We start from the raw sequence: 16,879 nt of genomic DNA, 5'->3' as shown, positions 1-16,879 counted from the left end.
TGCGATTTATCAAAGCAAGAAAACTTTGAGAAAAGCCAGATTTATAAAGGTGATGACTGATGAAAAATTATTTTCTAAAACTCGCCTTTAAAAGAAATTCTCTAATGTTCCCAACGCTTATGAAGCGGCACCTTATTATATTGTTATGATTAGGGTATGTTCTTATCTAATTTTTTCTTGTTACGGAAATGCGCGAGAGGACTGGCGGAGCCTCTAATAATATTTTTACTAGTCATAAGACTTGTCTCTGATCGCCGAGATCTCTTCTGGAGTGAGACGTATCATCCCTTCATGCCCCATTGGTTATCGGACATCATCTATTCTTCGTTGTACTTCTAATTAATCAAATTATAATGTACGTTGTTTCCAGGAAATATTAAGAGAAAACGCGGCATATAAATCCTTTTTAGATATATGCCCGTTAAAAATACTTGGCGGTGTCGAAGCAGATATTACACAAATTCCATACCAGGCAGGTTATAGTGTTAATTACTACATTATTGATTTATTGTACTATGAATATTCAATATTAGGTAAATGTCGGTATTTAAGGCTACTTGTGTAATGAAATATTTTTACGCTATACTCCTTAATTATAATACTTTGCTTACGCTTACCATTTTTAAGAGAACATAAAAAACATATTTTATTTATTCACATTTGCCCTTTGCCGTGCGTATGTCACAGTCTAATCAGCTGTTCAATTAACAGCCTAGCCGTTTAATTAAACGGCGCTGTTATACATAGGCATACGAGTTAAATGAATTGCCTGGATGAATTAGCATGAAGTATATATACATACGAATGTATCAAAACTTTTTAATATTTTACAGGTTGCTCTTAGGCAACAGAATTGGTATGGTGTGTCATGGTCGTCTTTTTGTGGTGGATCTTTAATTACACTGAGACATGTACTAACTGCGGCGCATTGCTTTATATTTTCAGAGTGAGAAATATAAATGTATATCGTATATATAAGAGAGTAAAACTCAAATGTCCTGCAAAAATGTTTTTTTTAAGAAACAACATTTAGAGTTTCTTATTTCAGTTGAAAATCACTTTTATCGTATTACTTTTATAATCAATCCAAAAATTACTTTCGGGATGGAGAATGTTTGTTCCCTTTTGCCATGTTTCATTACCGCACGGGCTGAAATAACTCTAGGTTTTTTGCACCGCCTCGATAGCTGGTAGCCATTTCTATATCCATAGAGTCGCTCTAGGCGTTATTTTTAAAATTTCAGTAAAGGAACTATGAAAAATCTCAATACCGTCAGAGTGGTTGCTGGGACAATAGATAAGTCTGCATTGATAATTCTATTCAAACCTGCGCATGAGCACTGGAGGCGAATACAACATTTTTATAAACATGAACACTATAATCACACGTATTTAAAACATGATATTGCTATATTGCAGGTAAGAGTATACTGAGGTAAAGGAATACGTTTTTAAGACATTTCTTATTAGTTTCTAGCTGTTTCTCTTGTATATAAATCTAAAGATTTTAATTTAGTTATTTTTTTAAATCTTGTGTCTGTCTATTGTGTTTTCATGGGCGTTAACAAAATTTGTTTGAAAGATGGGGAAGAGTACTTGTATGCAATAAAACTGATTTAGTTTTTATAAATAGGGAAGAACTACCTTTTAACGCGACAAATCCGTTTTTTTGCGTCAATTCTGTTTTCTTTCTGTCAGTAGTATTATCTGTCAGTTCTGTTCTATGCATATTACTGTTTTTTTAAAAAGTAAAATGAGATTTATTTTAATTATGGACTACAGTCCGTTTGTGAATAAAATATTTTAATTTACTGTTTGCTGCTGTAACTAATATTGAATGATTTTCTAAAGGTATCGAAAGACTTCATCGTAACAGAAACAGTTCACCCAATTCGTTTATATTCAGCAAATGAAGACAAATTACAAGCAAATGATTTATGTCTGGTTTCGGGTTTTGGATTGAAAGAAGAGGTGTGGTTAATTACTTTATAGTAGGTATATATAAGTAATTAGATCCTAATTAATGAAATTACTATAATATTCGTGATGACGTAAAATAATATTAATAATTTATTTCAAGCTTGTTTCACAGGAAAAACTTATATCTAATTGCGCTAGTTATATAAACAAAATTAGTCAGGTTTATCTGACGCTGAACTAGGTGTGAACTTGTATTTCAGCATACATCGCCTAATCCCTTAAATATATTAGACAAAAACTCTAGCATCAAGTACATGACCCATTAGCGAAACTTATATGTTATAATTTGTGTGAAGTGTGTTTATGGTGTGAAGTGTTCTCCCTGTGAGAGGTGTATTTGTGTGTGTGGGAGAGTGTGTTAAATACTATATTACTCAAAAGAATACTATTAATATATTATACCTGTACATACAAATGAATATAAAAAGTGCCTTGTTAGTTGTAAGCTTGAGCCCTGAACCTAAAGCCTCAGTAGTGGATTTAACAGCAGTTTGAGTAGGCTGCAGCCATTTTGGGACGGCAAGTTTGGGGACCGATTATTTTTTTTGCATTTCATAGAAATCAAAGAGATTTTGGTAAACGTTTTACAGATAGTAGTCTGCAACAAATTTTGACGATGTCTTGTCATTGTACTTTCGGTGTAGTGAACTTCAATATTTTAGAGGAAAACAGTAAACTGCCCCCAACCAGTAATCGAATCCAACACTCTCAGCTTACACGTAGTTTGAGGGTGAATAGAGCGAAATTGCAGAAAGTGTAATTCCCTCTTCGACAGATAAATAACGTGATCAGACGTAACGTTTTGAACGGAACCCTTTTTCCAATTACGAGTCCAGGTGTCCCGAAACGAACTGTGGGACGCAAAATTGTCCCATTTTCAGAAAACATGAGACAATTTGAGCAGCAGAATATAAAAATACGTGCCAAGAGTTTCATATTTCAAATCGTCACAACTTAAACAATTTTTTTGTTCTGATAAATATATATATTACTAAACATTTTTTGATACGTAACTTAGCTGATTAACTTTTTTTAAATATCGTTCTACGCAGAGACAGCGTTTTTTTTGCTTAAAAATAAAAAATAATTAGAATTAAATAACTTTAAAGAGGGCGTTTTTGTCATTGACTACTTATTATTTGACCTAAATTAAATCAATGTCCCGTTTTGAGTCAAGTCAATAAATGGTCACTTTACCCAGACATATCATTTGTAAATGGAGGAGCCCATTGCTAAAAGTTACAAAGTTGTTGGGCAAACAGATGGGTTGTCGGTGTCTCCGCCTCACTAGAGACAATAGTTTAATACATCCTTAATCCATCACTGTAAAGTTTGGGTAATAAATTAATCAGTATATTCTGAAATAATTTACTAACATACTTTTAAATGAACCTTTGATTTGCAGAATAAACCCGCCCGCAAGCTTGAAATGGTTTGCGTACCTATACTATCGAAGATATATTGTGAATGGTTCTATAGTTCACGATATTTGCATCTCTCCGTTTTGTGCGCAGGGGCACAAGGAAAGGATTCTTGCCAGGTTATTTTCCATTTTATTTCCAAACAGATTCAATCGTGGTAGGTCGATTCTCAATCCTGTGGGCTGTGGGTATCAATACGACACCTGCGTATTTTGTTTAAATATCAATAATTGACCAACGTGAGGCTGCCGTCGAATCCGGCTACATACCAATAGATTTGCTTTCACGCAAAGAAAACTTGCTCATTCGGTAAAGGAAAAACACATGAAAATCCCAGATTTCAGCAAGCACGCGTGTGAAAGCTGCTTGCTAATTATTAATAATATCTATCGGAAATAATCTAGATATAGATCCAAGTATAAAGGAAATGCTCGAATAGAGATCTAGATAGAAATATTGAGAATAAACACAGCAACTGTCAAACAACTCAGTCATAACAGCGCTAGTGTATGAAAGCCCAATACAACTAAAAAAAACAACTGCGGAACATAGCTAGTAACTATGTTATTTTTAAAACGTATTCAATATAACTTCTATTTTATAGGGGGATTCAGGCGGACCACTCGTTTGTCGAGGTGTTTTAGCTGGCATCGTATCTTGGGGTGGAATCTGCGGAGTGCATCCTGGAGTCTACACTAGTATATCCTATTATACGTCGGGGCATAATGTACCATTTGTTAAAAACTCATCTTATACCCTATATAATATTAGCGATTTAATATTTTATATAATATTTTTAAAGAGTTGTTTTATGTGTGAAAATGTAATTAAAATTATGGAATAAAACAATTTTTATAACAGCGCCACCTATGTGAAGATTTGTGAGGCTTGTAGTCAATAATAGCTTAGCGTTAACGTAAGCCGTGATAGACCTACGCGATTTACTTAATAATCAAAAGATGGCGCAAAGATTTCTCCTAATAAGTTAATATTTATTTCAAAGTATAAATGGGAATGAAACAAACGAACCTAGATATATTTACATAAAATAAGTTAATCAATTTGAGTACTAAATATTAAATAATGTACCAAAAACGAGGTATTTTGTCTAAAAAATCCTGAAAGCGATAAACCGCAAAAGCTAATTTGGAGATTCTTAGCATGTATTTCAAATTAATATTAAAAATATGATATTTTCGTATTGAAATAAACAAGCTAGTCTATAATCTCTAGTAAAAGTCTATACAGGAATGAAATTCTTATGCGTAGTTTTAAGGCGATCTCAGACAGTATGCATTAAATATCAGGTGTTTCGTTACCGTCTCACTAGCTCCCTCTTGAGACAAGCTCCGGAACTAAATCCATAAATTATAACTTCCGCTAGTTTACACCGGGATGGATGTGTGAGAATGCACATTAGGTGATTTTCATTTTTATATAGAAAATTATATTATTTAGCGATGTTCGTGTTAAGTAAGTTTTGTTTTTTTTTCTAAACAGGCCATACAAACTTAATTTTTTTAAACATTTTATTTATTTACGCATATTTTAAAAACTTCTTTCGATTTTGCGTCATAGCTGCAGTGTCAAGTATCTTCACAAACTAAGCGGATAAGGTGCTGGTTTCCGCATTGATATATTATTACGTATAAGTATTATGTATATCGATATAGCCTAAGAATATATATATTGATCCCTTGATTGATTGTTGGTGGCGCTATGAGTAGGTATGCACAATAGCGATTCCCCCATAACCATCTCGCAATTATGCGCAATTTTCCCAAAAAAATCTGAACCACCTTTCTCTACAATCATCCAGTGTGTAACAGCCTGAAAATCTCAGGTATTGTCTTGAGATTCGCATTTAATTATCACGACCTCAGTGATGCACTGCCCGGATATTAAGACACGCATCGCTAATTACTTGAGTAACTGACGGGTTAGTTTCGTGTTAAGTTTACTTGAGGTTGCAGATTAAGATTGGCATGTACATAAAGTTATAAGTGCCAAAGAGCGTTGATTCAGTTTTTTCTTAAAACCTCCTGAATACATACCTCGTTTCTTTATATTCTTTAAAATTACTTTTAATTCTTACGAAGACGACGACGAAAGAGTTAAGTTGGCGCTTGGTAAATAGTACCGGTGACCCCAGAGCTGTGTTTTCCTGGCTCAACGAGTAAGTATCGCAATACAGCGAGGAATTGCTGCCAGCATTGAAGATACAACTGCCACGGAGTCCAAATTTTTTAAATTTGTTTTAATTTTCTTTTTTACATCAAAATATTTTTATTATTACTGTGTAGTTTAAGAAAATTTTATATACAGTATATTCGATTGTTATGATTACTAACTGATATTTGATCTGTAGTTTTATAGTATAGAATAAGAGTTATGTATTTTAGTTTCAAAGTTTATAAAAAATAGATTTCAGTTATATAGGGGCACCTACAGTCTTTCTTATTTCCGGTAAGGCTTTGGTTTCGTCTCACAAGGATCTTAATTAGGTCTGCTAAGTTGAACAAGTTAACGGAAACACTAATTAAGCGATGCCACAGTGTTTGGTCAAGTTTGTACTAAACTTCCAAACATCTGTGTAAACTTTAATTGTACTGACAGTAAACTAATTACTTAGGTATTTCTTTGGAATAATCTAGACATTGCTAATTTTAACATAGTTTGTGAAGCTTCTCTCTCTTCTCTCTAGTTTGTGGTGCTCATGCAGGATTTTCCAACTTATGAGGCATCCAGGTAGGAATTAGAAGAAAACTAACGTGACTTTGACAAAAGCTTCCATGTCCCAGTTAATGACACACCACACTCAATGTATTGCCAACGTTCAACAAGATTAAAAAGAATTAGAAATGAAATAGATTTGCAGCCTGCCACACCAGGTGGTTCGGCATCCCATCGAATATAGTTCTAGGATTTTAAAAAATATAATAAAGTCTATTCCATATAAATGGTATTTGCAAATGAAAATCTTGCAACACTACCTGTGTATAGCGTGTAATTCTCTAAGTATGTTCTTAAAAATCATATAACCTTTATACATCACAAATAGGTTCCTCTGGCGTTAGTTATAGGTAGTGCCCACAGCAATAATTAAACATAAATTTTACGAGTATAGAAAATTCAAGAAACTACAATATATTTCTCGGAGACTATAAATAATGTGCGATATAATAATAATACTATTTTTTTACAATTATTAAGTGTATATCTCTATACTTATTACATTGATTCTATAATTTCCATACCAAATGTGACTCTTTCATTCCACCATGTGAGGAATGAATGAAACTAATTTTATTACAACAAATTTTTTTTATCAAACAACTGTGCTTTCATATCTTTCGACTTTGTATGAAATTTCGATATAGATATTTCGATATAGAGACCTCTAAAGATGACATAACCTTGGAATGAATACTAAAAGTTAATTGAAGTTAGACATAGACATATTATTTATTACAAACAAAGGAGTTGGAGTTACAACTCTTATTATTCTGGAGTATCGAATATCCAAACAATTTCTACCAGCACGCCGAAGTTTTTGGTCTAAACATGCCCGTTACCTCACGACCAAGTTACGAACGCATTAAATGGGCACATAAAAAGATAGTCTATTTCTCCAGCCGGGGTTTGAACCTCTAACATTACACTTGGTTAAAATGCAATATTGTAATCCCTAGTTACGAAGACAGTTGGTATCTACAGCTCCAAAACACATTAAACAACACATCAATGTCAAAAAACACAAAAAGCCACTCAGATCTAATATTCGAACAGATGTGGTACAATACTTCGTTACTATGTTCATAAAATATGCACCTTGTGTATAATACAGTTATGATAATGTTTCTTAAGGGCACGAGTTGTCAATAAAGCGTATAGTGTTTATATGCGTAGGTTTTAGAGTAATATGTAAATAATATTTGAAAAAAAAAATACATATATAAAAAATCCAAAAGGGTTCACATTTCTTGCGAAGGAAGAAAGTAAACTTAATCCTATTATATATATTTATACCTATATTATATACATATGTATATATAATTTTTAATTATTATTGTTTTTTTAATCTAATTTACATTTACTTCTTAACAATTTTGCAAGAACCCTTCCGCAAGTGATGGCCTCCTCCAATATCTCCGGCTTCTTCCTCTGTTTCGTTTCCCAATAACTCCCGGGAGTTATCCACTCCTCATTGGGATTTATTACATTAATCCAGTATTAAGTAAAATCTTAGTTAAAGCTTTTTGGTTGATAGTTAAAACATTTTAGGTTGCACTAAAAATAAATTAACACTTTCTATTTATACATACGTATTGTGTTCAGATTGGTTTTTTTATGTCTAATAATACAAGTGACCATCTGAATAGCATGGCCTTTAAAAGCTATAAAGAGTGGGCCACTCGAGCCATTACTAGCGCTTATTAAAAATGTGGCTGGAATATCAAATTGCCATCTACCTATTGTTTAGGACCCTCGCAATCACCCCTGCTTTATGCTTTGTGCTCAGAGTATTGCCACACAGAGGCCGACGACACACAATATAATACGGGGAAGGCTAGTCTTTTCTATAATATAAATATTATATGTTGCTATGTGTAATATTATATTCAAGTCCAGTAGTAGTACATTGTTGACAAGAGCCTTCCTGTTATTAATTTTTATTTATTTATACTTACGCCTAAACTAAAATTATCAAAAAAAACTATACAATTACCAGAATCCGTTAAACGTTTCAAAGTACGATTAGAAATTATAGTACAAACCCCAATATTGTTTGCAAATATGTATGTCTCCCGCCCGGCGAACATTCTAGTATTATATTCTTTTCTTGAAATACCTTAATTCGGATTGGTTCGCAAATACATCAGTGGGCAGCTGGTTCCACATACTGGTAGCAAAAACTGCCCTAAAACTCACACTTGGGATCGACGGATGTCGAGATGATACGCATAGTATTTTGTATTGTGCCTCGTTGTCCGATAAAAAAAACCCAGCTGCAGTTGTCCGAACAACTCATCTCATGAACATTCTCCATGGTATATGCAGTAGAAGATGCAAAGAGACCCCATAATTCTACCCCACACAGTTTCAGTGTTAGTATGAAATGTTGATAATATAGTACATATCCTTAATATGTACACTATACAATTAAATAACGTCTAACAATAAGTGAGCCTCTGTTGTTGCCTACTCTATATTTAAAACGTTAAACGAAGAGCTAAATTGTTATCATCTACTAGTGGTGCCCTGTTTGTTTTTTTATATAAATTCACTTGTCACATCCTCTATGATAAATGGTCGGACTGACAAGATAGTCATATGGCGAATTCGGGGCCCATTTTTAGGGTATTTTTGATGAATATTTTCATAATTGTATCTATTGTCAATGAAGTGATATATTTTGGTGTTCGGACGTCTCGAATCTTGGCGATACTGTGAGGTAGGCCTAAACGATGCTGAAATGTTTCTAATTGTAACGTAATAAGCATTTTACATATATACACCATCCCAAAAAATCATATACTATCAGCGATCATAATAATTAAAAAATGTACTTAGAAAGTGAATGGAATGGAAAAAGCGTTCTGTTAATTTTATAAAAAAAAACTTAACCCTATAATATTTTGATAATATTTTTAGTTGACTTCAGTCATAGACAGATATGTTATAATATATAATATATTGGCCCCAAACTGTATTTTTGTTTTCTGATATAACCTTTATGTTTAATCAACCTGAACAAGGAATTATGTTAAGCAAACCGCTAAAATAAACAGTAAAAATAACTTAGTAATTCCGTCTTACCCTTCTTATAAACCGACTGTCATAACCAATTAGATACATTTTTCCAGTTCGCCGTAAGTAAGGATTAAATAAATAATAACCTCTCAAATCCATTTGCATTGGGCTCCGGTTTTTTTTCGCTTCCATTACATCGTTGCGCGCCCAATTTGGAAATATTGAATAAGTTATAATATGAACATAGAATAAACACAAAATGGAACCTCCAAAGACTCACGGGTGTACTTTATTGTTTCTGTCAAATTTGTGTAGCTTTTTGGTAGAACTTCTTGAAATGTATTTATAGAAAGCATAAAGTGTACGTATAGCAGATTGCTTACTACGGGCCGACGACCTTTTATTTAAAAAACATCAATGGCACTACGACCTTTTGAGGTTTGGGCCTCAGATTTCTGTGTCAGTTTCGTGATCATTTGTTAATCTAATGTGCAACTAGGTGATCAGCCTTCTATGCCTGACGCACGCCCTCGACTTTTTGAGTCTATGGCAAGCCGGTTTTCCTCACGATGTTTTCCTTCACCCTTCGAGCAAATGTTAAATGTGCACATAGAAATTCCATTGGTGCGCAGCCGGGGATCGAACCTACGACTACAGAGATGAGGCCAATACTGCTGATTTGATTAATCAATGCCAACGTCCAACAGGACAGATGTTTTTTCATGACATAATGAACATTGTTGAATAGAAAGGCTCATAAATCTACTAAGACCGTAGGTCAAAACGGGAACGAAATAAAAAAGTTTCAAAAGGTAATTCCAAACATGAATGTTTTTATGCTATAATGGCATAGAGGCCAAAATATCTATGCCGTCGTAAGCGCAAAGGTGTGATTAAACAATCATACTTTACCAAATGGTAGGATTTAAAATGGCGCCACTAGTATATACTATATCCATCTGTTTCGATATAAGAAACTTCAAAAAAATAATTTATTCATATAACTAAACATAACAATGAGATATACAGTATTTACAATTTTCTTAACCCATATAATAATATTAACAAATTTAAATCAAATATAAATAGTTAGTTTAAAAATATATTTTATTCTTTGTTATGCCAACCTGTAAACGTATTATGACATTACCTCAGAATGCCTTGAAAATTGTGGGAAATGCATCATGAAAATAACATTTGTATGAATGTTATACTGATGAAAATTGCCAGTATTTTTCTTTATACGAGATTATTTTCCGTCTGCATTTTAGTGGGATATTATTAATTCAATCATAATTCCTATTTGCGAAATCAATATTATATACCCTCAAAGATAGATAAAATACACATAGGTACATACATACTTTTCCATACGGTAAAGTGCACCAAAGAGATTTTACATGAATTACGATTTATACAATAATTAAGACTAATACAGACAGTCAACAAAATATTACTTTATTTTGTTATCTTTATGTTCTATATTCTAGTAATGAATAGTTTAAACTAATGTAATGTTAATTGAGCAGTGTTGGCCTAGTGGCTTCAGCGTGCGACTCTCATACCTGAGGTAGTAGGTTCGATCCCCGGCTGTGCACTAATGGGCTTTATTTCTTTCGCTCAAACGGTGAAGGAAAACATCGTGAGGAAACCGGTTGCTTAGACCCAAAAAGTCGACGACGTGCGTCAGGCATTGGAGGCTGATCACCTACTTGCCTATTAGATTGAAAAATGATCATGAAACATATTCAGAAATCTGAGGCCAAGACCTAAAGAGGTTGTAGCGCCACTGATTTATTTATTCAATGTTAATTAAGACCACTATTTGCCTTGCGTATGACTCTCATCCTTAAGCTCGTAGGTTCGATCCCCGGCTATTCACCAATGGACTTTCCTTCTATGCGGGCATTAAACATTCGCTCAAAGGTTGAAGGATAAACATGGTGCGCAAACCGTCAAAAAACCATCTTGCCTTAGATCCAAAAAGTCGACGGCGTGTGTCAGCCATAGGAGGCTGATCACCTACTTGCCGTTACATTGACAGATCAGGCAACAGATACAGAAATCTGAGGTCCAAACCTAAAGTGTAGTGCCACTGATTTATATAGTGTTCATTAACAGTCTCTGTGTTCAATAATGTTTTAACACTTTCGTGTATCCGACATACCGTACTTGCACTTAAATTCACTAGTTTTATTAACTCTAAAGATTTAGTTCTCTTTTGGCGTCTTTTCCTGTTGTATCAAGTAGTTGGATTGCTTTAACATTTACATGATTACATAATTAGCCAATATTAGGACATTTGATTAATAAGAAAGATGATTAATTTATTTATCACCATTTTACAGTATTTCTTATTTTGGAGTTTTGTATAGAAGAAACGATTTACTCTAGTAAAAAAAGTGATTTTTGTTAAAAAAACGCTGACCGCGTACATATATATATTGTATAGAGATGTACAATTTAAAGGAAGAAATTAGTTGAATAGTATTACTGTTGATAAAGAAAGATACTCAGAAAAATGCAACAATATTGCAAGTCATCTTAAACAATAGCTTACAGTTAAAAGTTCTACTAAGCGGTAACCCGTACAGTTGACAAGTGATCATAATTCCTTTGCGGTTTATTTGTTTTCAATGGAACTACTGTAGGCCATAAGTATCGTTATTGTGACAAAATGTTTGTCAAATTTGTACTCGCAGCGGGCGTTTTTCTAGTAGTTTTTGGGTCGTGAGACTGTTTTTGTCGTAAATTTGTTGTCATTTGTGTAGCGGCACTTTTTATTGTGAGAGGTAGGTTCCGGTTCTTATTAACATTACGTATATACATATTAACTTCCCTCCAACCAAAAATAGAAACCCAAGAAAAACATAGACCACAACATAGATAACAATGGAAGACAATAATATTAGACTAGACTAGTGGCACGTGTGATGTGGAACAGAGTGGCCCAAGAAAGGTATGAATGGAAAAGGTTGGAGGAGGCCTTTGCCGACAGCCAAACAGATCTGCAAAAAACCACCAAGATACCAATAGTAGAATAGTTTTTTTTAACTTTCTAATACTTAGTTTAATCTAATCTATGTTAATATGTGTACCTAAAAAGTTGATCTGAATAAAAGGCTATATAATTATTATAATATATTAACTTCACATTTTTTACTAACGGATGTTGTGTCTCAATTAATTATTGTTTATAATAAAAGCTAAAGCAAGGGTAGACGATTGAAAGACTCCGTAAATACATTGTTATTCCCTTTCACACATTGATTTCCATATAACTGTATCACTTCAAGATTTTAACGATGATCTACTCGTGCGCATTCTGCTTATTATTCTCATCATCACTTATTCACTCACATGCACCCACACACTTACTCATGCACACACCCGTATTACGCATCACATTTTGCTCTTTGTTTAAAAAAATGTGGGTGAAGTTGTAATCAGTTAAAATAAATCAAAATTGTTATGGAATTAACTATGTATATGTAGTTGGCGTATGGTAGGTAGATAGTATCGGTGACCCCAGAGCTGGAGATTTCCTCGGTGAACAAATAACCAAATAAAATATCATAATTGCGAGGAAATACTGACTTTTTAAATTTTTCTTTGTCATAAGTTTTATTATTTCTATGTAGGACAATTGTAAATCATATTTGATTGTTATGTTAAGGTTTTATTAAACGAAATATAATTTAAAACATGTAAAAAAACATATAATTATCATTAGATTGGTGTAAAAATCTTTATTGAACGCAATATTTTACACGAACGAATTTGGTTTCTAGACAAATATGTTAAAACATCGCTTACATCCTGTCAACATTCTGAAAAAATTACCGAAACATGCTTCACACTTTTATATCTACACTAGACAGTAAGACACCACTCAAGACATCATTAATTACGTAACAACTTAAACAAAAATGTTGACTGGCCACTTGAAAACCACTTATAGTACTTCCGTAGTGAGTATCTGTCTGTTTTTGTCGTTTTCAGTCCCTTCATAGAAAAGCAATCGTGTTGTCGTAAACGTTAAGGGCCTGAAAGTGCCCCCCAGGGGGCCTCTAAAGATACTACGTTTGACACTAGAAAGAACGCCAGTAGCCCTTACGGTCAACTGGGGTGTTATAAGGCAAAAAGTGTAATTTAAAGCAGAGTTTAGGTTTCGAATTAAAATGAAGTGGGGTGTCGTTGGAGCGTGATACTTGTTAATATTATATTGGATTGAACGAGGTTTTTTTCTATCAAATGCGAATACATTTTTATTCATACAGTTTTGCGATGTTGTAAATGTTAATGCCTGTTATTTTTATTCCAATGAAAAATATGACATGTTAAAGATGAAAATTAAAATCATAAATCATTTAATAAAATCGATATTTGTTATAATTTAGACGATAATATACTTTTCCAGATCAATCTTTGTGAATGATGTAGTTGCATTCAAGAGGAACCGGGGGCAAACAGGCTTTCCTGGTGTTAAGTGCTGTGCCCATGGACAGTCTAGTTGCCAGAGGGATCCCCAGTGCGTAAGGTTTTTATTCCATAAAAGTGAACAGAGTATGGGGTAGCTAGTAAAAATTTCCATACGTTGGTAAGCATCTACAAAAAAGGTAGGCTCATGGAAAAATCATATATTTTTTAATTTATTTGTTTGTAAAACTTATGTTTACCATTCTTGTAATTCATGTCAGATGAAAGATTTTGTAAAATAATCAGTAGACATAGAATTATGTATGATGTCGTATACTCAATAAATAAATAAATAAAAATAAGGCAAAACTAAATATTAGTGCTATTAAGACAATCTTATTCATAAAATAATTTAAAAGAACTCATCTGTCTCGTTTGTGAATGTGTTATATTCGAGGTCGTCTTTGGCGAAACTGCACGTATTGATTTGTAATTCTTGTCTATGTCAATCCCAATAGACCAATCTAGTTAGGCATTGGAGAACAATGCTAACCTAATTGTAATGCCTACATCTAGATCTATTGTTCTGTTTTAGGTTAGGGAAATCAGGTTTGTATGCAAATTGCAACGGTTTTCTTTAGGCTATGCTTATTATTTTTAATATTTAACTAATAAAAACTTTACGTAATATGTATTATTAAACTGAACTGAATTTAAATATAAATTTAATAAAAATGAAATAATTAAGTCTTATTACACACATTGAATTTCTTGGGGTAAAATGGTGTTCATCATGTGATAATCGGATACTAAAAAGTAATTGTTAACATCGGATTTTGATTTTTTTCATGGAAATACTCGATAAATCTGATGGAAATGTTATGAAAACTGCAAAGTAATATTAGAATTTGTCCTCGCATTATTGTCTACTGTCAACTTGATGTGGTTTCCCAAGAGGGAACATAAGAATGTTACCTAAATATTTATTTACACTTTGTTTCACTTAAAGAAAAACAACATAAAAATTATTCGGGATTAACCCTAGTAAGAAAAACCCCAAAAAAAATATGATGGATAATGTGCAAGAAGGGAATAACCAAATCATATGAAATATTAATTACCAACCTAAAATAAACTAAAAACTAAAAAAACATAATGGCAATCGTAATCTCACTCTTATATAATATGCTCCTTGTCGACGTCCAAACTGCCTGTTTTAAGTCTTAATATAACTACATACGGATATAATCTGAAATTATTAGTGCTTTGTTCAACGAAAAATTATTCCAATATAGCGAGGAATTGCTGCCATCGTTAAATGTCCGCTGTCACGGGATCCAATATTTTTGAATTTGTTTTAATTATGAATTTTGAAATTCTAATTACGAATTTTTAATCATTATCATAAGATACACTAAGTTAAGAAAATTTTAAATACTCCAGATTTGTGTCGTATAAAAGATTTACTTCATGATATATTTTTAACCAGTGCAGTGTTGGTCCAGGCCTCAGAGTGACTCTCTGTCTTTAGATCGTAGGTTCAGCTGTGACCAATAATACGTAGACTATATTTCTATATCCGCATCACTCTTACGGCGAAGAGTAAACATTGTAAGGACACCGGCATGTCTCAGATCCAAAAATCGCTGACATGTGTCAGACAGAAAGCTGATTTACTTTCTTATAATATAAAAATAATTGAATTTTAAAAATGATAACAAGGTGTTAATTAAAGAGGCAGTGTCCAGTACAGTTAGTGAATTATTATTTTAATATTTTGTGAAATGGTATTTTAACTTACGTAGTCACAATTTGTACCAAAGACAGTGAGTAAGCCATATTGCGGATAGGAATTCCTGAACGCTGGTGGTTATCATCTTATTAAAATGTATTATCTTATTAAAATAAATTAGCTAAGCTTCACTTTCACTTTTACATTATTACACATTTTTATCTAATTCTGTCTAGGTACCTATAGAGATTTTGGCAAAGGTGTCATCCAAATCCCGCCATTCCTGCCAACACTGTGCCACTTTCTGTCAGGTACCATATTATGTGTCCTTATCTCGTGCTTCAACATGGTCTTCTTTTTTTTTGTTCATTGTACTAATTCGTCTGCGCTAATGGCTAACAACAAGAAAAGCTCCATCAAAACCATACATCATCAGAAGGCATATGTTACTTTTGTTTTATAATCTTTTATAAAAACTTCTAAAGACATTTCCTATGGATGCTAGACAATACTCATATAATTCAATTATTTTCTCTTGTTATAATTAAACAATATTTTATAGTACATCGATCATTGTCGATATATCTTGAGTCAAAAAACAATATTTCACAAGTCTCTAGGCACTAGCGGATGGGCGTGGCCTGCAATGGGCGTGGCAGAGGCGGTCCCTTTGAGACCTCCCAAAGCACCTCAAGTGATCTGAGTTCAGACTTTGTTGATGCGAAGTCGTCATTTTTGTATCATTTAAAAAAATCGTGCTACATAATTTATCGACAGAATATGGATTAGTTTTTTTCGTTTAACTAAATCCTATACAAATTCTAATCTAATAGGTTTAGAATCTAAAGCCATACAGATATCTATATCTAGACGTTATCTATAACGTCTTTGATATGATTTAATTTACTAAGTACGAAGTGGTGTCTGTGACTAATAAACTACTGCTCTTAAAAGACCTTTCACAATCAGAAAGCTACATTTACCCATAGGTAATAAAGGCTATATTCCTTTCAAAATATTAAATAAAGCAATTCCCAGAACAACAATTAGTACAGGCTTACAGGCAAATTAAAATGTCGTAGTAACACGTTGTATTTATTTTGATGTTGTCAATAGTTTTACAATTTTTATTTCCAACTTCTGTACCTATGAATAAAAACATCTTTGACAAAGGTCGTAAGATTCTTAGACTAACACTGTTTCGTGCCCAATCCTACCCCATAATATATTCATGTCGCAAACTTCTCAACTTCACATATTCAATAATTAATGTGGCGACAAAACCTCATCTAGCAGTTGTTAAAGTCAATTCCCACTGAAATTTCATCATCGTCAATGTAACATTTAATAAGTAATACTTACTGGGCCGTCCCAGTTGAGGGCCCGAAGAGACTCTATTCGTCTCATCGCGTCATCCCTTACTCGGTCTCCGAGGAGAACAGCCACAGCGAGCCGCCATTACTATACACATCCATGTTAAAACCGCACGTGTGCTGGCTGAAAAAAATCAGAAAAAATATTTGAATTTTTCATTAAAACTGTGATTGTCTGTTCGATATTTGAATTTAATGAC

General features: G+C 33.2%; 1 long non-coding RNA gene across 1 annotated transcript; it reads left to right on the top strand.

Annotated features, from left to right (window-relative positions):
- The first annotated feature begins 832 nt into the window (after positions 1 to 832).
- Positions 833 to 1,950, top strand: LOC110992587. The gene is made up of 3 exons (XR_006750434.1): positions 833 to 946; positions 1,245 to 1,419; positions 1,852 to 1,950. It is a non-coding gene; the product is annotated as an uncharacterized LOC110992587 (long non-coding RNA).
- Positions 1,951 to 16,879: the final 14,929 nt, after the last annotated feature.

The sequence above is a fragment of the Pieris rapae genome, chromosome 9 (genome assembly GCF_905147795.1).
Source record: "Pieris rapae chromosome 9, ilPieRapa1.1, whole genome shotgun sequence".
Classification (NCBI taxonomy): Eukaryota; Metazoa; Arthropoda; class Insecta; order Lepidoptera; family Pieridae; genus Pieris; species Pieris rapae.
Note: the sequence above shows the minus strand (reverse complement) of the source record. Positions and strands in the feature narration are given on the sequence as shown.